Source organism: Pezoporus flaviventris, unplaced genomic scaffold (assembly GCF_033815535.1).
Source record: "Pezoporus flaviventris isolate CSIRO_AGI_PZ_B2104156 unplaced genomic scaffold, CSIRO_AGI_Pfla_v1 ptg000002l, whole genome shotgun sequence".
NCBI lineage: Eukaryota > Metazoa > Chordata > Aves > Psittaciformes > Psittacidae > Pezoporus > Pezoporus flaviventris.
In genome coordinates, this window is record NW_026892550.1 from 62,680,574 (window position 1) to 62,688,011 (window position 7,438).

The following is a 7,438-nucleotide window of genomic DNA, read 5'->3' on the forward strand; positions in this document are numbered from 1 at the left end:
TGGAACAGCAGAAAGTTACCAAAATCTCCACCATGCTCAGACGATAAGGCTCAGCTAGAGGCAAAAAACCCAAACTGTTACACTTCTAGCAAGGACAGGGGCAGGTATGATAATAGTAGTAAAAAAAAAAAAATAAATCTTGTCAAAGGTGGAAAGTGAGACTAAAGGTTTAAATTTCTTAAAGTCCTAACAGCAGGGCAGATGACTATGCCAAGAAAAACCCAAACCTAAGAAACAACAAAAAACCCTCCAACAAACAAACAAACAAATTCCCAAAACCAAATAAGAAACCCCAGGCAAAACAGGAACAAGGACTTTTCAAGTTAACATGAACATGTTCACGAACACACGAAACCGTAACAGTCCATATAGAGCCCAAATATGGAGACCTTACATTAAAAGCAATCAGCAGCATAAAGCAGCTCATGACAGAGGTTACTAATATGCTAAACAACAACATACGGTCAAATACACAGTAAGGAAAAAAGTCCTCCCTCAGCCAGTACTAAGCTGTAGAAACAACTAATTATTAACATGCTTATGAAGTTAGTAAAGAACAGTTTAATTACAGAGTTTTGTCAAATCTCTCAGGCAACACGTCTTTCAATTTTGTTGCTCAGTTGTGTAATCATAACTTCAATATTCTTTAGATGACTTCTTGTTAAACAAGAAATTGAAACACCACAAGTAAGAGCAACTCTAAATGATACTATAGTTGCGCAGCAATCACACTAATAAGCATTGCTGTACATGTATCAACACTATAAATCTTCCCAAAGTTTGGGAAATGGGAGGAATGAAATAGAGTTGTTTGTGGTCACACCATTAGACATATGGCAGTCATTTGGACTCAAGAAGATACGAGGGGAGAGAGCCTGGTTTGCACTCAGATCTTGGGGGGTTGTGTTGTTCTTTAAAGTTTAGCTTAAAACACAAAAGTAAAATACTACAGAGTGAAATTAGATACTGACAGTTTTTCTGTCAGCCCCTCACAATGCTGACATTGAGCTAGACTATCCAAAGGGAATTAACATCAGGCCTACTTGAAAGCCATCTCTTTTCTGTCACCATCATTTTTCTTCCAGTCTTAAGATTAATGATGCTGCAGGCAACAGGTGGTATATATACACACAGACTCAAATCAGCCATCAAAATCATGCGATGCCCGGTTAAAAACAAACAAACCAAAAAAACCAAACAAACAAACAAAAAAACAAAATAAAAAAATTCTGTGCCCATCAGCAAAGGCATAGCTTCATCATAATTGAGAATCATTGATTTTCACTAGAAAACAAAAACCTCACACAGAAAATCAACACATGCAAAAGATGCCATATGTTAATTTCAGTAGATTCATTAATGCAACAAAACATTTTAGAGTTTACCACATATAAATGTATAAACTTCTATCCATGTGCTCTTTAAATGTTGTGTACAGTGGAGATGACATTCAGATTACAGTGTAACCATTCTAGCAAAGTTACAACTCCATACAAAATAAACAGCACCTGCAGTGTTTTAGCAAACTGTAACAAGCATTTGTAAGCCTACCATGTTTTAGGTCTATCTTCAAAAAGCAGTCTACAAAAATAGTGGTATGCAAAGACAAGAAATCTTTCATTTTTTGCACAACCACAAACCAGTGAACATTTGGTGACAGCAACACATCCAGATAGCATGTCAGACTCTGCTTGTGCCCAGTTTAAAACAAGCCTTTTGGTCAATAAAATTTACCCATGCAAAAAATGTACCCCATATAGGGCCAACTGCTGATACTTGTTACAGAAATCTTCAGATTGGAGATTCTTTAACAAGCAGCACTTTCAGAGAAGAAACCCATAATTAAAAAAAAAAAAAAAAATGCTTTTAGGTTTTATTTGCATGCTGCTGTGACTGAAAGGCTCAACCAAAACGCAGTAATATGTTGGTTTTTTTCCTATGAAAAAATGCAGTATCTACCCCTACTTTTCTGTAACTATATCTATATTCTACAGATCAGAATACATAGGACATACAGGGGCTTCCAATACACTTGTTCTTGCAAAAAGAGTGTATTCTTACGTGTGCTGTAGACTGTGCTTGCTTTGTGACACACATTTTCCAAGTCCTTGGTATTACACATGAATACACATTGTGTATTATTCACTTCTTTTGAGTTACCAGTTTGTACACATCATCATCATCTGAATTCCTTTCTGCATTAGTGATTATTCTGAATAACAGAGATTATTTGGTAAGAAAACTTCTGCTCACTTATGAAAAACAGAGCAGCTATTATAAATTAGTTTTCAAACCTCCTTTAATGAAACAGAATACTTGGGGGGAAAAAAAAGCCAGAAAGACACAGGAAATCACAGTAATACTTCACCAAAGAACTAAGTGTCTTATGGAAAATATAAGAGCTTCTATTCAGATCGTCCTGATGCAGGGAAAATAAAAACTATTAAGAGAAGAAAAAAAAATCTGAGACTGTGTGCCCAGAACCGATAGTTTTAGAGAAGCACCTGACCAGAAGGGAGTCAGCCAAACAGTTACTTCAGCAGCCCTGAGCAGAAATCCCCAGCCAGCATAACTGACAGTGATCTGAAGGGATGCTTTTTGAAGGAAAGAGAAAAGGTCAGCATCGTTGTGGTTCACCTGAAGATAGTAACTTATAAATAGAAAACACTAAATAAAGATATACAGTTGAAATAAAGTTATGGGGATTTTGTTTTTTTAAAGGGCTGAGGGGTTATTTTATGTTTTGTTTAAGCAAAATTTCATCCCAGTTTACAGAACTGCAACTGCTTGCTTCATTTAAGGTTTCCAAATTCCTATACAATGCACCTACTAAAAGAGAACCTAAAGGAAGATTTTAGAACTAGCAAATGGAAATTTATCCCTTTTATGCAAGTACACCTTGACAAAAAACCAGCTGAAACCGTTAATGAATCTGTGTGCCCTGTCACACACTACAAGAAGCACTATCAAAAAAGTAGGTCCAGAATAAGCTTCCACAAAAACAGGTTGAAGACCAGACTGGACCATAAACCAGAACCTGTTCACCTTCTTGCCAAACACTTCCAAGGGGACTGTATCCCAGGGCAGCTTGAATGGCTGGCTCACCAACTAATTTTTAAGCACAGCATTTTTCCAGAGCTAGCTGGCACCTCTGACATTGTCCACAGAATTTCTGTCCCCACTTCTAAACTGAGCACTGAAATCAGGGGTAGCTGCACTCTATCATGTAACAAGGGGAAGGGAGCTCACTGCAAGGCAGATCAGAGGCTAAAACCTGGGCCTCGTCAGCTCCTTTTTTAACTTCTTTTCAAAAATTCTCCGAGGGCCAAGTCTACTCCTTCCTTTTTAATAAGCTGTCAGTGAACAGAACTAATGGTAAACATGTCTTCAGGATCATCATTTCATTTATGCAGGGGAAAAAAAAATTTAAAACACAAAGAGTATTTTTAGAATTTAGATCCTAAACTTATAGTTACATACCTAAGTAGAAGTGAGATTATTCTGAAAAAGTTCTTGGAACTTTTACTTACTTAAACAGGATACACCAGTGCCTTGAATATTAAAGTCTGCTCCTCAGAAGATCAGACAATGGATTTGCATGCTTGTGGAACTCGCAACCCTGTTACACTGAATGCCTTTTAAAAATGCTGCCCCATGCCTGACTACAGATTATGGGGCCTCACTCTGAATACCGTTTGTTTCAACATTCTGGTCTCAACTGTGATTAATTAAAAAAACCAACCAAACCTAAGTATGTACATCATGATCGATATGTATTATTATGAAATCAACCTCAGCAGAGGGTTGAATCACAATTTTGATGCAATTAACTCTAAACACAAAATGAGGCACTCCAGCAGGCTAGTCTGAGGCATCTCCAAAGCTCCCAGGCCAGCATCCTTCACCACTAACACGTAACAGGGATGGGGGGGAATCCTAAACAAACATTTCAGTAAGCCTGTACTGCTTGCTTACAAGCAATTCCACAGCACAAGTGCAGAGCAACAGTAGTGATTCCTTCCTCTATATTCCCTGGAAAAAAAGCATAAGAATACAAAATCTTACATAATTTAAAGTCTGGTAGGAATTTGGGAAACATAATGCATAACTGTACTTTTCTCCTATTCTGGCCACCTGATTAAAAATGTAGTAAAGACAACTTTCAGCTGCCCAGTTGTATTTACTCTCATTCAGTATCAATGATTAGCTTTCCAGATACCAACATATTTTTTGTAAATAGGGTTTTAGAGTACAAATCTGTACTTTACCTGTAGCTTTAAGTATTGTTCCTTTGATATCTAGTTAGTGACACTGTTAGATTACACAGGTAGTCACTAGGTAGTCACTGGGCACACTACACCTAGGTCAAAAACAGTTCAGCAATCCTGCCATGTCTACAGCTAAGCTAGAATAAAATGTTATGCCCTACTGCAAGCCTTTTATTTTTCCAAATCAAAAGCATTTTATTTCATACTTAAAAGTGTTCAGTCTATTCTGGTTCCACTTTGTACTGCACCTTTTAAGTACATTCAGAAGACTGAACTTCCACACCCTCTCCCAAAGTGCAATCAAGTCTTGGTATCCTGTGCAAGCCCCACATACACACACTAGCACCTAGCACCATCCAAAGAGAACCTCAAACAGCATTTAATAAACTCATAATAGTAGGATTAGCCTCTGAAAATTGATGAGAGACATTTTCTTATTGTTTCATTGCAGGTAAGACCTACCAGGACAAGGCTTGGCAACAATGATGGATCCCGTAAGAATCTTCAAAAGTGAATGACAATGATTACTACAAATGCTGACCTTGTAACTGCAAGAAAATTTTGAGAGTCTCCATTTTAACTTGGTATTTTATGTTTTAAAATGTGTAGGTTTTTTTCTTATTCTCTTTTACCATAGTAAACTAAACCATTTCAAAATTAAAAAATTTTTCTAACATTTACTTTTTGTTCTTCAACACAAAAATAAACAGCAGTGGCCCATGCCTTGTGGTTTAGAAACTGGAAAATAATTCTACTGGTTTACTAAATTAGGCATCACAGCAAGATACTTATTTTGCATTTATCGAAATGTTTAGTGCTTCTGATGTTATGTGTGTACACTGCAGAGTACAAAACTGTACACTTCAGCTGATTTGTTTCTTACAAAGATGATGAAGCAAAGATTGTCCCTTTCAAACAAAACATGAAAATTTTAAAGACCATTTAAAAAGAAAATCATTGGCATGAGAATAGTCTCTATCTAACAAGATGGGAAAAGCCTTTCAACTAGTCATGCATGCAGTACCTGCTATTCTCCCACTTTTGTTACTGAAAATTAACATCAAGAACCATAAACATATACTAGGAAACTTTCAGTGTCGAAGACACTGTTCATATACATCTCAAGCACCTTTTCTCTTTTGTCTCTATCTGCACCTCCTGAGGTTGAGACCCACACTTTTTCAGATAGAACAAAAAGCCAGTCAAACCCCTCACAACTTGGTATTTGGTCCATCTACAACCAGGCTTTTGTGAAACACTGATTACACTAACTGCTGGACAAACAGAAGCAGCTGCAAGAAATAGAGAGGACAATCTCCAAACTTAAGTTCATTTGTGAATAGTGCTCAGCTTAAGAGCTACAAGTGTGAAATATCCAAACAGATTAAGGGATGTTATTTCTTTCTAAAATTGCACACTGATGTTGTATGGCAACACCTTTTCCTTGAACAAATAAATATCCTTTGGCTTTTTATGACATAAAGCTCTGTAGTAAAGAAGGGAATATAAGGTGTGTCCAGGGCTGCTGAGTTTCCAAAGCAGTTTTGCAAGACAACTGTATCTATATTTTATATATATCTATGCATAGAATGCTCCACCCCTGGCAGTGTTCAAGGCCAGGTTGGACAAAGCCTTGGGTAAGATTGTTTAGTGTGAGGTGTCCCTGCCCATGGCAGGGGGGTTAGAACTAGATGATCTTAAGGTCGTTTCCAACCCTAACTATTCTATGATTCTATGATTCTATATAGATTGCCTGCTGCAGTTAGCAACAGTAAGCTAAAATTTAACTGTGCCAAAAATCTTGCTTAACTCTTAGTGCAGTGTGAAAGCTATAGAGCTGCCCACCACTCCCTATTTAGCTACAGAGAGCAATGTATTCTAAATTACTTAATTAAAACAGCAAGACAGCAGTAGGCCTGTACATACTATGTGTGGCAGTATGTCACAACTGCCATATGTGGACAGATTGTTAATTTCTTTTTTGCCTCATTACAAATCTCAGTAAAGTAAAAAAGACTTAACAATAACATTTTTGTCTTTTCATCCTTTTCAGTGGCACTTTAAAAATCCTTAGCAGAACAGAACAGCTGTGTTTACACCTGCACTTCATGAAGCTACAGTGTGTGGAAGTGTGGCCATTAGCAGATACCAGATAACATGTTATGCTAATTATGGCATGAAGTGATACCAAACCATCTTTAGAATCCATCTGAGTGAATAAGGAACTAAGTTTTTCTTTTGAATTTTGTGAACAAGATTTTGTGTATTTGTAAAAGATTTATTACACATATATCTGCAGTTAAAAATTACTCTTGTTTGTGACAAGACTGACATACTGATAACATTCTGTTTTAGTGAAACAAGAACTTACCTGTTTGAAAAAGAACACCTGACAAACAATGCTCACAAACCACTCCTGCACGGATACCTACTGGAGTTTCCGCCAGCACCCATCCAACCATCAACTACAGTGTCCGCACAAAGGTAGTAACTGAAGGTTACACAGGGCTAACAGTAACCAAGCTTGAGAGAGTGAAGGAAACACGAGTTTGAAATATTCCAAGATTATTTTACTCCATGGGTGCACACATGACCACAGGAGTCCACAGTATGGATGCTTCTTCTCAATGGCAAGCACCAAAACAATTATGTAGAATAAACAGCAAAGTGATTATCTAACCACATCTGCTAATGAATTGCAGGCATCTCAGCAGTGGAGGGCACTGCTGTCATTACACTGGTAACATGCATAAAGCCAGTGTCCTAAAACAGAACTGTCATGACATTAGTTACTACTACTCACCGTGCTTAATGGGTGCTTCAATGGTAGAATCACTGAAGAAGAGTTCGTTATTGGACAGGAAGACCATCAAAGCAGAGCTGAGCTACAACTCCAGAATCTCTACAGATTTGAGCTACTTCTGATTGAGCCATCAAGGCCCCTGGCTCACATTACTTCTTCTGGTTCCCAGAAGACTGGGAATTCAGATTATTTAGCTGTCCAGTGCAGTTTTAAATCGGACTTTCATTAGGAACACTGTTTTAGCTGTAGATATTTTTTGAGAGGTACTAAGAAGTAATCTATAATTTTGAAAAGTGTGGTTAGTGTCCGGGCACCTTCATAGATGCATTAACGTCGGTTTGTGTTTCACAGGACAGAGTTTACACAC